General features: G+C 42.4%; 1 long non-coding RNA gene across 6 annotated transcripts in view; it reads left to right on the top strand.

Annotated features, from left to right (window-relative positions):
* Positions 1–6,138, top strand: part of LOC111098601 — a 27,920-nt gene extending 21,782 nt beyond the window's left edge. For 3 of the 6 annotated variants that reach the window (XR_005368963.1, XR_005368962.1, XR_005368961.1), the window contains one exon: positions 2,212–6,137. This is a non-coding gene — a long non-coding RNA (uncharacterized LOC111098601). Of the gene's footprint in view, positions 1–2,211 lie in introns of all 6 variants that reach the window. The other 3 variants (XR_005368964.1, XR_005368965.1, XR_005368960.1) reach the window with 2 other exon arrangements.
* Positions 6,139–6,347: the final 209 nt, after the last annotated feature.

Raw genomic sequence — 6,347 nt, forward strand, 5'->3', positions numbered from 1 at the left:
CCGGAGTGGGAAGTTGGGAATGGATTCACTCTGGCAGGTGTGTGTCCTCCCGATGCTGGGCAGTGCTGTTGCAGCTGGGAGCCTGCCCCTCCTAACCCTCCAGCTGAAGCCCTGGTCAGGGTGTTGCTATACGCGTAACTACTCAGACTTGGAGAAGCATACCTTGGACTGGGTCGTGGGAGGGGATTGATTCTCCAAAAGGAGAGCTGAGGTTTCCCAAAGGATGAGTTGAGATTCACGAAGAGGAAGCATGAGGGAAGCACTTTTGTAAGAGTGTGTAAATCTGAGGGTAGGAGTTCCTTGAGAAGGATGTAACTTGTTACCCTCTGTATGTGACACCTGAAACCCTTTAGCTGTCTGTTATGCAATCTTTTTCCTTCAAGTTGAAAGAGAGAGTATTAATATTAATACCCCTTTTTTCTTAAGGAAGATACACTAAAGGGCCATTGCACATGTGCTTGTATTAAGGAATAATGAACAGCATCTATATAGATGTGTTATCAGCAATTCTCCTCTCTTGACACCTCCTAATATATATAATGAGAGACATGCTCCTTTGTTTCAGGCCTCATGGAATTTCACCAGGCCAAGGTCTAATAGAGCTTTGTCTTGAGTAAAGGCCTAATGGGATTAGGCCTGGGGGAAAGAAAACTCATTGTGGGCCTTTTAGTTTGTGCCTCCGGAAAAGTTAGGGGTGGGGAGAGAGACAGAGACAGAGAAACTGAGGGAGAGGAAGGGTAGATGGACCAAACTTTTCAGAAAGAGGAGATAAATTTTACTACCTCCTTTGGGCCATCTCACACCTACGTGATTTCATTTATCCCTTAGGACAATATTATGATGTCAGGAGTCTTATTGTTTCATTTCTACAGATAGGTAAACAGATTAGCCAAGAAATTGAGTTCCCCAAAGTGAGAAGTCTGGGAACAGTTCCCTGCCTTTTTAGTCTTGTACCTCTCAAATCCATTCTGTCCACCAGTAGAAAGAACTCCAATGAAAGGTTGCTGGGAACTCAGTTGTGACAGGAGGAGTTCTTTCTTTCTCTTTGCCTTGGCATTTTTCTGACACAGTAGACTTTGCCCTGGACGAGGTTCCAGGTGAGCATGAAGGATTGATGAGGCCCAAAAGGGGTGGGAGGAAGGGAGTTGGTACATTGGTACTTCATACTCTTTCTGATGTGGAGGACATGATAAATGTTTTTTGGTTTAAGAGAAACCTTCCATAAGAAAAGTCTCTTCTGAGGCACCTGGGGGGCTCCGTTAGTTAAGCGTCTACCTTCTCAGGGTCCTGGGATCGAGCCCCATTTGGGCTCCCTGCTCAGAGGGAATCTGCTTCTCCCTCTGTCCCATTTGTTCTCTCTCGTGTACCCACTCTCTCTCAGATAAATAAATAAAATCTTAAAAAAAAAAGTCTATTAAAGAAGAGATAGCGAGTTAATGTGAAAACTATCTTCCTAAACTAATAATGTCAACAATTATTAGGAAGCAATACGGATAATGCATTGAGGGTAATCAGGAGTGAATATTGCATAAGTCAATGTAATGATCATCATTTCTTGAATTTCAAGAAGGAGAAGGAACAGAACTTTCTTAGAGAACATGGAAATATTGGCGCAATGGATTATCCCCTTCTCCTGCTGTTTTTGTAGTCAGAGAACAAACACTCTTTATGTAAAGGAAATTTGGGGTTGAGCAAGGAGAAATATGTTAACTCAGACCTTTCTTTATTACTGGGTAAAAATAAGAAAGAAAGCATGAGAGGAATAATTTTTTGGAAGAAAAGTTTATGCAGGAGAAAACACAAAGCCATGCCTAGCTGTATCTGGGCTATATCGTGTGGAAGATTTATTTACTTTCAGACTGATCCTGCCCACAGAGCATGAGAGCGTGAGGCGAGGCAGACCAACCCATGTGTGATAACACTCTTGTTCTAGGCTCGATTATATTGTTTTTGAAACTTAGATAAGATTCCACTGCCCTGGTACCAGTACTGTGTACTTACTAGTTGTGATAGATATCACTATTTTTCACTGATATTCCCAATTTTCCTCTCCTCCTCAGACATATGAAAGACTATGTTTTCTTGCCCCTCCATTTGTTGGGTGGGACAATGTGACCAGTTCTAGCCAGTAGGCTAGGAATAAAAATGGCATGTGTCCCTTTTGGGGAAAGCAGTGAAATGCTGATGTGTTATTTTCTGTCTTTCTCTTAGCATGGTAGACCAAGAAGTGTCACGTTGAGATGGAGAAACCCAAGATTGAAGCCTGGAATGCTACCCACTACATGGAGGACAAATGTCCCAAAAAAGCCACCAGGACCTGCAGTGAATTTGTGTGAACAAATCTTTGGTTGTGTCCATGTCTGAAGATTTAGGGAGATGTTTATTACCACAGCCTAAACTAGCCTATTCTTAGAACATCTGGTGGGTGGACACACACACCCATATACACACACAGAAGTCAAGAAGAATGTACAAAACTGGCTCTTCATTCTGTTTCTAATTATATCTCCTAAGTCCCACAAATTACATAGAATATGATGACACTCCTCTCCCTTTTGCCACCAGCTACTCATCTGGGGTACCTGTAACCTTGGCTCTTAGGGCCACCTCTTGTGCTTGCTTCTCAGGTGGTCACTGCTCAAACTAGTAGTTCTAACTCCCCTCACTCCCAGAACCTGGCAGCTTCCCCTTCCTAGCCTCTGGTGTGCATTTTAGTCATTACATTTTGTTTTAAGGCTTAAGGTATTTAGGATTCTTGTGGAAGGATAATCTTTAGGGCAGTGAGGATTTTCCCATCAAGATGTCTGCTATTAGCAGGAATTCTTAGAGTTATGAGGCTGAAAGAATCCAGTATTCTGGATTGTGTGTACATTGGTCTGTACTGTGTCGCAGGAAGAAGTGTTTGTGTGTATGGGGAGAGGTAGCAAGAGGAGGGAAACAGACCACCCTTCCCGCCACACTAAGAGACAAGAAAATGAGGCCTATCTCTGGTAGGATTCTGTGAATGCCCAGTAAACGCCAATAATGATGATGCCTGACTTTTCATTTATATGGTCTTATTTTGTTTCTGCCCTAACCTGAATGTGGTGTCAAGGGAACTATTAATGGCTTCTATTCAGGGACATGTGACTTGGTATTTATATATTACCTGCCCACTTCATAAAGTGCTAATGAATGTTTGCAAAGCTCTTTGAAATCCTCTGGTGAAAGGTGCAACGTTAAGTGAAAAATATTATTATTATTATTAGAAGGTAATAGACAGCTTTGAATGATTGGTCATAAGAATAACCGACATAGCATTAAAAGAAGTGCCAGAAATCATCCAGACGTTTTCAGCTCCTCCGGCCCTATCAGCCTCCACATTACATATATTACACTGTTTCCCTGACACCCATTCTAATAACTGTATAATTCACACATTAAATCACCACTTCCAGGGAAAGGTTGAGCTCACTCACAGCTCTATTGATGGTGACACTGAGAGGATATTAAATGTTGGAAGGTCTAAAATGGAGGCGAAGTGCTCTTAGGTGGAGAGGCCAGATCTAGCCACTGAATGGCCACCATGTTTAAGAGGATATGAAAAGAGAATGAATCAGAGACACCTTGGAAATGGAGATAAAACTTTAAAATAGATGCAGGATGGGAAATCCATGAAAACAATCAAAATCTAAAGTGAGATAGCCGACACGTAGCCATATTCTTTATTGTATGCCTTCTCTGGTTTGAAAAGTAGTGGCAACACAAAAGGATTTGGGTTTCCTAATTCCTTTAGCTTGGAGTTGTTTAGTATTTCTATCTTCTGCATAAAACTCAGTCTTGGTTAGGGTTGGCAAGTTACTTCCAACTTTTCTCACTAACTCTGGTTGGATGGCTGGCTGGATGGCTGGATGATGGTAGCCACCTAAAGTACGGTATTGAGAATTATGGGGGCACATTTGGCCTTGGCAGGAAAGAATGCTACGATCCATTAGCAATGTCTGCCCAGGCAGAGGGAGAAGGAAGATTGGCACATATGTGGAGTAGGCCTTGGGCTTAGTTCAAGGCTGCTTTTATTGTGACTTATAACCAAAGCTATTAAAAAGTAGTCCAGGGGATGCCTCTTGATCACCTGCCAGCAGAGGCCAGAAAAGCTTGTGTTCCTGGCCCTGTAGGAACATAATAATCCATGTCTCCTGGAAAGGAACTCCTACGTCTGTCTGGCACCGTGATCTTTCTGACTTATGTCAGGAGACACCTCTATATTGCCTGGCTTTAGTTGCCAGTGGGACTTATGCTTATGAATTCCATAGGACTGTAACCAGCCAAGAAACATTTCTTAAACATCTACCATCCTAAGGCATAGTAAGAAGCAACCAACCCAGGAAATTTGCTTTTTCTGTGATGGAGGCCTATTAGCTTACCATCATGAATGCAACCAGGGGTAGGCTTCTGATTAGGCATGCATCTTGAGGTGGACTGTAATCCTTTCCAGAGACCTTCAAGAGCAGGTGCTGCCTTTTTTTTTTTTTTTTTCCCCCGAGCAGGTGCTGTCTTCATGCTCACCCTCTGCTGTGCTCCAGAGTGCCAGCGTGTCCTGGAGGGAGTGTTACATGATTTTGGTGCTCTACTTTTTGTGTCTGGAGCTCAAGTTTTTGCAGTTGCCACCTGGGGGGATGCCCCTTAATTGCCTGGTTCTGGTGGCCAGGGGCACTTGCATTCCTGGGTCCCAAGAGACTGTGACAATCAGAGGGATGGTTCTTGGCAGGCAGGCTATCATCCCTATGGCACTGCACAGACGGCAGACCATGGTACACTCCCCAGTATTTCTGTGAAAGACACTTGTCTTGGAGTTTTGGTATGAGGTGCAAGATTCAGGTTTGGCACACATTTAGTGGCTTCTGGAATTGCTCTCAAAGAACATAGGCTGTGGATGCCATCTTGCTGCTTTCCCTCTGACCTGCTTCACCTCACCAGTATCACCCAGAAAAGAGTTTATATACTCTTCACAAATTATGTGACTGCTGCTCAGGGGACACCTCCAGATCCCTGGCTCTGGTGGCCAATGGGGCTTGCACTTGTAGTCCTATAGGACTGTATATATCTGCACACTTCAGAAAGTTGATGCCTGAGGGTCTGGTTTTAGTCAGCCTGAATCTAAATGCTGAGATCAAATAAATAAATAAATAAATAAATAAATCCATGCTGAGATCCTCCCCTTTGGGACATTGACAGGTTTCGGCACATTCTCAACCACTGATAGCTATTGAAGATGTAATAGGCTACTTGGAAAAGCACAGAGGTTTGGAAGAAAACCAAGAGCTGAGGCAGGGTTAAACCAGGGTCATCTCCTATACAAGGCCACTTCTCCAAGACTGGAAGAGGTATTTGTTTCATCTACCAAATAGAAACCAACATAGAGAGTCAAGCAAAGTGAGGAAGTAGAGGAATATGCTCCAAATGAAAGAACAAGATAAAACCTCTGGGGAAAACAAAGATAATGAAATAGAGATAAACAATTCAAGTGTTAAAGTGTACTAATTAGTGGTCATAAATATGCTGATCAAACCTGGGGAGCCAAAAGGATGAACACAGTGAGAACTTCATCAAAGAGATGAATAATATAAGAAAGTACCAAATAGAAGAAGTCATAGAGTTGAAGAATACAATAGCCGAAGTAAAAAAATATACTAGAGGGATTCAACAGCAGACCAGATGAAGCAGAAGAAAGAATCAGTCAACAAAAAGACAAAACAGTGGAACTCAACCAATCAGAGCAGCAAAAAAGCTAAAAGGAAGAGAACAGGTGAAAATAGTGACTTACAGGGCAACATCAGATGTTCCCATCATAGGGTCCCCAGGCAACTAAAGGGAGAGGGAAAGAGAACCAAAAATCTTATTTGAAGAAATAATGGCTTAAAACTTCCCTAACATGGGAAAGGAAACAGACATCCAGATCCAGGAATCCCAGAGAGTTTTATATAAGATAAATCCAAAGAGACCCACAAGACATATAATTCAAGTGTTAAAGGTTAAGGACCAGGAGAGGATCTTAAAAGCAGCCAGAGAAAAACAACTCGTCACATACAAGGGAACCTTTGTAAGACTAGCAACAGAATTTTCAGCAGAAACTTTGCAGGCCACAGGAGAGCAGTATGATATATTTAATGCGCTGAAATAGAAAAAAAAAAGGCTTCCAACCAAGAATTCTCTGCTTGGTGGTTATCAGTCAAAAATGAAGAAGAGATGAAGAGTTTTCCAGACAAACAGAAGCCAAAGGACTTCATCACCACTAAACTGACCTTACAAGAGACGGCAAAGGGATTTCTCTAAGCTGAAAATTAAGGGTGCTAATTAGTAATAAGAAC

This window comes from Canis lupus, chromosome 13 (genome assembly GCF_011100685.1).
Source record: "Canis lupus familiaris isolate Mischka breed German Shepherd chromosome 13, alternate assembly UU_Cfam_GSD_1.0, whole genome shotgun sequence".
Taxonomy (NCBI): domain Eukaryota; kingdom Metazoa; phylum Chordata; class Mammalia; order Carnivora; family Canidae; genus Canis; species Canis lupus.